This window comes from Mastomys coucha, unplaced genomic scaffold (genome assembly GCF_008632895.1).
Source record: "Mastomys coucha isolate ucsf_1 unplaced genomic scaffold, UCSF_Mcou_1 pScaffold4, whole genome shotgun sequence".
Taxonomy (NCBI): Eukaryota; Metazoa; Chordata; class Mammalia; order Rodentia; family Muridae; genus Mastomys; species Mastomys coucha.
The window spans coordinates 36,164,698-36,173,681 of NW_022196910.1; the positions used below are offsets into that span (position 1 = coordinate 36,164,698).

The window sequence follows — 8,984 nt, forward strand, 5'->3', positions numbered from 1 at the left end:
ATGATTCTCATTATTAAGTACTAAGGCAATATAAATCAATAAACAAAACATATAAAAAACATGCTAAGCATGCAATTGCAGCCACCCAAAGCACTCGAGTCTTCTTTATTGCATCCGTAAAATAGAAAAATCTACTATAAAGATCAAATAATGTTACACAAATATTTCCCCAGTACCAAACTATGTACCAATCAAGGTAAGAAAAATGCATTGCCAAGGGTAGTGCACAGAGCACTCCATCCTGAGTTATCAATTTTTGATTTAAAGCATAGTTATTCATTTTCTCTGCAATCACTTTGGGTCTAGAAGCTATGGATAAGAAAGGCCTAAATATGCAAATTATTAAAAATCACTCACATATGGCACATTCCATTGAGCATTGTCAATTATGTAAACAGGTTAAGAGCATGTTCCTGTACTTATATATGCATGTTTTATGATGCTATTCTATACACATTTAATGTTACATGTCTTGGTTGTTGGAAAAATGGAAACAAGTTGGTAATGATGAGAATAGAATTAAGACAAAGAATCCTTCTGGCACTGCATCTCTATGGACGTATGTATGAAGATGTCCAAAAGAAAGAAAAGGTGAGGATGGGGGAAGAAAATGAAGAGGAAAATTAAAGGAGAGAACAGGAAGGAAAAGGTTGTGAAAGGAATTGGTCTTATAGGAAGGAAGAAATAACAGAGAATTTGTGGAGTACTGTCATAACCAGAGAGCTGAAATAATATTTTCTACACATGCAGTAAGTGGTAAAATGCTTCAATGCCTAAGTACAGGTATAAAAGTCAAGAGAAATAAAATAGTTCCTATGTGCTCAATATGTCCTTGATGACAGAATCTCAAAGACATAGAAGGACTCATCTCCCTCCTTGTTCCTGGAGAAGTCAAGCTCTCTCCTACAACCAGTATTCATTTTGTGTTATCTAGAAGTTGCTCAGAAAGTATCAATGACTCCCTAGAGGGAAAAATCATCACAAGATAAGATGACATCTAAAAAAAACAAAAAAGAATTTAAAACTTTTTAAAAAGTGGTATCGTTTGAATTTAGGTGTATGTGGGCTCTATTTTAAAATGTCACACTTTGATTGCTAGTCTTAGACATGTCTTGCTGTGATTTGCTTGACTTTAAAATTTTAACATTATAATTTAAGGAAAACATTTAAAACAGGTCCATACATGACAAAGCATGTGTGGCTCACACAATGCCTGTATACAGAGTTGAAACCTATACGTTTTTATGCAGAAAATAGTCCTGCTTACATGCACATCCCTTTATTTTAAAATCTGTGGTCTTGTATTCTCAATATTTGTTAAAATAGCATGCTGATGTGACTCTATTTATAGAAGAGACCCAAAATTTCTAGAAATATGTTCTAATGCCCAATGGCTGGCTTTATTCATTCCTCAAATCTGATGAAAATGCTAGGGATTAGGCAGGAAGCCAGCCTGGTAAGCCAGGATCTGGCAGAAACACTATGTCAGAAACAAATTTCATTGCTTTGCTACCTAGCCTTTCTACTGAGAAGCTGTGTCAACTTTGCTTCTTAACAATGTTGCTAACTCAAAACTGAAAGCCTGGAACTGTCTCACCGTGCTCAAATCCCTTGCTTTCCCACCTGTTCTTGCATTAAAGGCCATTAAACCATTTGTTTAAATAGCATTTCTGAATATGTTTTCCTCCTTTTCTGAAAGATAAACCACTAGGTAGTTCCTGTGCATCATAGTAGTAAATGGGGCCCTATCACCAACTTTACTGTATAAACTGTTGGAGGCCAGGGCTGGAAAAACCACATTCAGTTTGCTAAAGAGTAGCAAACAATTCCTAATGCCATTTCAGTTGTTATGGCCCTGTTGCCCTTCCTCTTTGCTTGCTCATTGCCTGTGAAGTAAGTTGCATGACCAGCTGCAGCTTTGTTTAAAAATATTTTCTAAGGATGCATCCTTAAAACAGTCTTGTTGTACATGCTACTTCAGCATTAATGCAAGGAATGCAGAAGAACAAGCATATTATCAAGTATCTATAAACCAAAATGTTGAAATGTCTTACCACTTAAAGGACTTAATTACAGGCACATTTGGGTTTGAGAAGGTGTGATTTGGAATTCTTTTCTGGGGTGGGGGTGAGGTTGAGAGACGATTTCATGTAGCTCAGGCTAACCTATTTAGCTGAGAATGGCCCAGGTCTTCTGATCCTCTTGCTTCAATCTTCCAACGACTGGGGTTTCAGGTGTCTACCTCCATGCCTAACTTGGAACTCTTGTTTGGATAAGTACTTCAGTATTATCCTCAGGTGTTAAGTAAAAATGCTCTAACAACTCCTGGTTTAATAGCCTTGACTTTGGCTTACATAACCTGTGAGGAACTGAAAGAAATTCCTGAGGGAGAAGTTGTTTTATAAATGGCCTTACATTTTATGTAGGTGACTGCACCAGACATCAAAGGGTTAATGGGAGTCTCACACAGCTGTGTATGTTCTGAGTATTTTCCATGTGCTTTTGCCTCCTTGTTGATGAAGGAATCTCAAAGTAGCAATTAGTAAATGCAATTACCTCTTTCCGATCTAGGGTAGGCATGGGATCACAGGTAAGAAGGAAGAAAATGAGCTTCAGGCAAAACAGGATGCTGTAATCTGCAGGGGCACGCAGGTAATTCACCAGAGGATTGAAATGGGGCTGTCTGATCCTTTCTCGGTTACCATGTAACTGAAATTATCATCATGGCCAGGGAAAGTGAAGACAAAACACAGAGACAGTGCTTATCATTTAAGCAATTCAGGGAAAGCATGTTTGACATTTAAAAATCTTCAATTATATTTGTCTTTGAGTATGTGTGCACATTTTATCCTTGATTAAGTAGCTGAATTGTTTAAGAGGAAAAATAAAATATTTAGTTCTCACAGAGAACAATATACAACGAGTTTCTCCCTTTGGCAAAAATAATTATACAAATGCTAGGTGTGTTAGAATCATCCACGAAGCCATATTTCACAAATAATAGCAATAGGCCCACAAAGACAGTGAGTCCCAATTTCTGTGTCATACTGGATGGGAATTATCAGATATTTCAATCCAGAATTAACTCCTGACAGACGTCAATAGCTAAGTGTTTTGTACATATCATTTGTGGTTTCAGTAGCCTGCTTGTAACGTAGTACATGGTAAGGAATGCCGTCTGACAGGGTTGCTAAGAAAGTTACTGCATTACATCTTTGACAAATAATCTTACCTGATTCTGATACTGGCTTAAAGGTCATTCTCTCTGCATGCAGAAATTCTCCATCTCTTGTTTAGCACACACAGTTGAGAACTAGATGATAACTTTTATCTTTACATGCATCATAATTTTCTGGAGACCTCTTTTGACATCGTGCCTCCCTATGCACACGATCAGTATAACAACCATGCTCTCTGGAGTTAAGATACGTACAGAAATAATCAGCACTTTTCCCTTACTCTTCATAACCACTGAGCTGGCACTTCTGTAAAACCTGTGAGTCTATTCAGAGAATCAAAACAAAGTCAATGAGAATTGGAACTGATCTACACAATTCAAACTTGAAGTAAAAATAAGTACAAAATTCACAGAGATTGTTGTACTTTATGAGCTTTGAGTTTCACAGAGGGGTGGCCAGAAACGCGTAACGGTATAAAAAATGTACTTGTTACTCTAAATTAGTTTTTATAGTCTTTCAAAACTGTCTTAATATTGTTTTCAAATGAATGAAAACTGACCGTCATTTTAAAAGATTCTTTGCTATGGGTTTTGAAAGTTATAATTTACAGTGCACAGACATTTTCAGCATTATTATTTCTACAACGCAGCAATTTATTTTCCTCATACACTTTAAAGCATGTATGTCTAACATGTATCAGGCTGCATAGGTTCCAGGACACCTATGAATGCAGTCTAAAACACATTTATAGATAGCAAAGTCGTCTTACAATGTCGGGCAACCCTAATTGAGAAAAAAAAAGATTTTTTTTCTTCCTTACAACAGAAAAAGTCAATGTTCCATTTATATGGATAGAAAAGAATGAAAATCTTCTGGATTGTGATACCGTAACTTTAAGGAAGTTTATGTTCCCACTGATAATGGATTCACTTGAGTATGATGCTGTTTATGTGCCACAGTATCATTGCTTACCATAGAGCCAATGAAAGTAGCATCCCAGGGAATATAGCCATTCCCTTATGCTCAGACAGAGTCAAATTCTCTTGAGGAAAATGCACATGTGAAATGAAAAGGTCTGGATAAAGTTTATGTAACAAAATGAAAAACATAACTCATTCCTTGAAGAATTTAGATGTGAAGGCATCCTTCTTTTTTCCCCACTCAAAAAAGCAGCGCTAACCATGTCATTCAATTACATAAAACTATAAAACAAATGAACATGTTACCTAGAAGCAAATGGTCATTGAAACATCTGAAAAGGCACTACAAACAGACCTTAGCGTCGATCATATCCGAATCAAGCAAAATTATTACATCAACTACTGTGTAATGTATATAGAGGACCATCTTCCTGTACTGAGAAGTCATTCCATCACTTCTTCTCCAGTCTTGGGAAATACATACCAGTAAAAGTGATGCTCTTGATGCACATTTATGATGTCTCTAGTTATCCTAGTCTTTCTACTCAAAGTCTCATTAACCTATTCCTAAAATGTTGTTACCTTCTTTTGGCTGGTACTAGAAAAGTGAGTACCCCCAATTTTCAACATACTATAGCTTACAGCCCATTACATCCTCATCATTTAAAGAACTATTACATAATTTTAGAATATGTGTATATATGTGAAAATTATATATACATATATATATATGAGTCCAAATTAAAACTATGTATTTATATTCATTTGTTTTACCCCCTACATAAATAGATTTGGCTAATTTTAATGAAAATAAAATCAGCTAGGAATCAACTTGAATCTAATAAATTTTCAGTGCAGATACATTCATGGGTAATAAATCATAAAAATATTTAAAACATAAGTGGATCAGATATTTAATGAGAAAATCACTACATGTTTCTGAAGTGTTTGTAAGACCTATAACTATATTATAATTTGGCATAACATCCATGTTTTGTCTGGGTTACCCATAATATTAGATAAAATTCTCTATTATATAATCAAATAGTCTTATTGTGCTTTTTTACCCCTGAAACTACATAATAATTACCATTAGGAAGATAAATACCATGTTACAAATTAGAATTAATAATAACCCTTCCCAGGTGTTGCATAAACTGGAAAGTAAAAGAACCAGAAGGTTTGAGATTTATATAAATTGCCTCCTTAAATCTAAATTCTTTCCCATAAGATGGCTATGAGAATCTGTTTTGGGGGTATATTCTAAATTGATTTAATATACTGACATCAAAAGAGATTAATTGATATTATTTCAATGTGTTATTAGACTAACAGGAAGTTCAAATTAACTTTCAGATTTCTAAAGCATTCCTCATTTTATTTATTAATCTCACAGCTCATTTTGCAAACATAATTAAGACAAACTACCATTTCCTAGTTTTATTTTTGTTAGCATCACGTCTAATATGCATATTGGAGAAAGTAAATAGCACGTTTTCTCCTTTTAAAAAGCTGATTAGAACCACCTGATAATTTAACCAGCTAGAATAGCTAACACCGTCTATGTAGACATAAGGTTTGGAACTAATATTGATAACTATCATGTGGTATTTCAGTACTAGGATTTCCCTTCGTAGTTGCAGCCTCCAGTTCTGATAAATATACCTTAAATTATAATTATCACATCCACTCTAAAGTATTACTAAGACTTACTACACCATCATCTTAAAGGGTAAAAAATTAGGAGTGTACAAAATTGTGAGCATAAATTTTCTGTATCATTTAAATTCATTTAAAGTCTTCAATCCGTTCATAACACCTTACAATTAGATATGACTTGCAGGATACGAAGGCTCAATTTTTCAGAAGTATATGAAAAAAACTTCATATTCATAAACATCTCTGTACATGCCGTTGATATAATTAATATTTTACACAGAGTCATGCAAATAAATGTCACAATCTAAGCCCACACTTTCACATTTCTCCAGTACAGTGCAAAAACAAGCAAATGGGATCTTATTTTGTTCCCATGGAAGGCTACTTCTTTGCTTTATGTCTTTTCATGTCTAAACTTGTAAACTCAGCTGTACATACATGAAGTAATTAAGTGGTGATTCTTTTGTCCTTGTATCTGAAAAGTGTTCCCTCTGAAAAGTCACAGATCTCAGCAGACACTACATTTTCAAGAAGTCATTTAGATATCAAGCTTTAGAAAAATTTCCTGTGTTCCTATGCATGCGTGATGAGTGTGTACATATGGTATATGTTTGTGGTGTAGAGTGTGTATATGTGTGTGTGAATGTGTGTGTGTGTGTGTGTGTGCACATGCCTAGGTATGTGAAATCTGCTAAGGTAGGTGAGTTAATCATCTAGAATAGAAAACGGTTTTGAGAATAATGTACAATATTAATATTCATCAATACACAAGTCAATATCACTGATGCTACATGGAGTCTGGTTTTTCCCAAGTTTGTGTAGAAACTTACACGTTAAAGGTATGTGATTGAAAAGGACTGCGTGGGGTACCCAGGCTTGTGTGGGAGATGAGATAGACTCAAGAAGGGAAGATCTCTTCTTCTTATCTCAAATGGGCATTTAGAAAAAAAAAGTACGACTTGGCATTTCTCCTGATAAATCAAAAAGATTTATCTTGGAACGAGCATCTGCTGCCTTCGCTCTGCTCTTGCAGAACCGGATAGCAGTGCTTTTCTGTTACATAGAACTGGGTATTTCCCTTCGCACCCCCCTCCCAGCTGATGGTAATCGCTTATCAGTCTCCGAGGAATAATAGGAAAACAAAGCTTAGATCAGAGATGATGGAATTAGAGATTGCAGAAGCTATTGTCAAGACTCTGTCTAACAAGTACGATGTGCTTGACCTGTTTCTCTGACAGTTATGGAAGTTGTTGTTTCAATAGCTCTCTTTTAACAAGATGAGAGAAGAGAAATGTTTTCCCCTTAAGATTTTTTAAATTTGAGACTATCTTCCTTCCATTACTTCCTAAACTTTCTTCTAGTCCAAGAGGATCCTGTCAACTGAACCTACGTCTACCTTCTGAAAGGAACACGAAAACTGCAGAAACATCAATTTTATATCAATTTTCCATATTAAAAGAGTGTGTCTTGACATGAATTTAGTATCTAGACAGTGACAAGTGAATGCAGCCTTTAAAAAAGGTAAAACTGGAATCTCATGCACAAAAGGAGCTTTAACACCAAAGTTAAACTTCCTGTTTCACCAAAGGGTTAGGTTAGGGAAGTGGACATCAACACACCCACCAAAGCTAACCAGATTCGCAAGATCCAAGTAAAATTGGAGTATCCTGATAATCCTGATGTCACTTGCAAAGGTTTTGAAACTTCCCATGTTTTAACCCTCCCACTGTAAAGGCTACCTGGCTAAATCTCGGGAGGCTGAAGATCTAGTTTTAATTTTACAAACTCAAGAAGCCCTCAAAGTTCAGACAGTGATGTGCTCTCCCAAAAAAACTGTCAGCCCCATAGGACAGATGCAAACAAGAAGATTCTGATAGCAGGCACAGGAGAGCAGCAGCAATTAAGCAGTGGAAAGTGGGTTGGAGTGTTGGGTTATTTTTGTTCATTTGTAGCCTCTTGCAAGGAGGAGATGGAGTCAAACTTGACACTTCCTTTCTGAGAGCAGGAACTGATCTCCTTGTCTACTCTCATTCAGTTTAATTCCCTGTGTGGTTTCATCCCTTCCTGGACTCATATTTTCACACGGGGTTGCAATCTATCCTGCCCTCCCACAGAAAGAAATCTTTCTCTTCTTCACTGCCCTTCTTCCCTGTAAGAAAGACAATCCTCCACCTACACCCCCCCGGGGGGGCCGCTTGTGCTGGCTTAGAATGGGAGGAAGGGGAGGAGAGAGGGGGCTGGGGGTGGAGGACAGAGGAGAGAATGGAAGAAGCAAGAAGATGGGAGGAATGCCCAACACCAACTCCTGGTTCTGAATCACAAGCCCCGTGCAAAGTGCTTTTCCCGGAGATGCACTTGTGGTCTTGCATTTCTCACAATAGGCTTACGGGGGATCCCTCCCTAGGTCTCCCATAGCCACAGATCAAGTGCAGTAGGTCTCTTCGACAGATTCAAGCGCAGAGGTATCAAGGTACCACCGAGGTGGCCGCGCTGCCAGTGGGGCTGCCTTACCTGGAGCGAGGACCGGGAGGTGGTGCGAGTCTTGGTCCCAGCTGCTCTCTCCGCGGACCGGTGCGAGGCACAGGAGTACTCTCGCTGCCTCCGCTCTCAGAGGGGCAGCCTGCAACACAAAAGGGGTGTGTGGGTGTGGGTGTGGGTGAGGTTTTCTAGGGCCACCAGCTGGTCCCAGCTGGCCGCCCCCGCCCTGCACACACCCCTTCGGGGGAACTGAGCCCCCTGTCGGGTGAGCAGGACCCTGGGGGCTTGCCCCGGTTACAGCCTCAAGTTGCCCACTGCTAACTGCGGATGCTGTCGCTGCAGGAGGAGGAGGAGGAAAGATACTGGGGGCTGAACTCGGTCAGAGCATCCCCACACTGCAGCTTCTCCAGGAATCCCTCCAGTGAGGAGGCGGCCGCCCATCATCTCCCGGCCCCGGTTGTTGATTGGTTCCAACCAAGGTACGCTGTTCAGAAGAGCCAATCAGAGAGCACTAATAATAGGTGGATCCTCTCAGGCAACGGAGCCCAGCCCAGTACTGTTAGTGTCTTTCCATCCCCACAGCGGACAGGGACCTGAGGAGAGGGGTTTAGGAGCGTGGCGGGGGTAGGGTGAACTAAGAGGAAACCAGATCCCAAGGAGAAAAACTAAAAGACATTTTCTAAACCCGGTGGGTAGCCTGGGAATGCCCTCAAGCTGCTCAGTAATCACTGGATAAGAAGGCATAATA

At 38.6% G+C, this 8,984-nt stretch overlaps 1 protein-coding gene across 1 annotated transcript in view; it reads right to left on the reverse strand.

The window, feature by feature from the left end:
- The window catches only part of Syt1 (synaptotagmin 1), a 525,848-nt gene extending 517,175 nt beyond the window's left edge, over positions 1-8,673 (reverse strand). Inside the window, exon 1 of the mRNA XM_031349253.1 lies at positions 8,270-8,673. The gene's annotated coding sequence lies outside the window, so the exon portion shown is untranslated. The remainder of the gene's footprint in view (positions 1-8,269) is intronic.
- Positions 8,674-8,984: the final 311 nt, after the last annotated feature.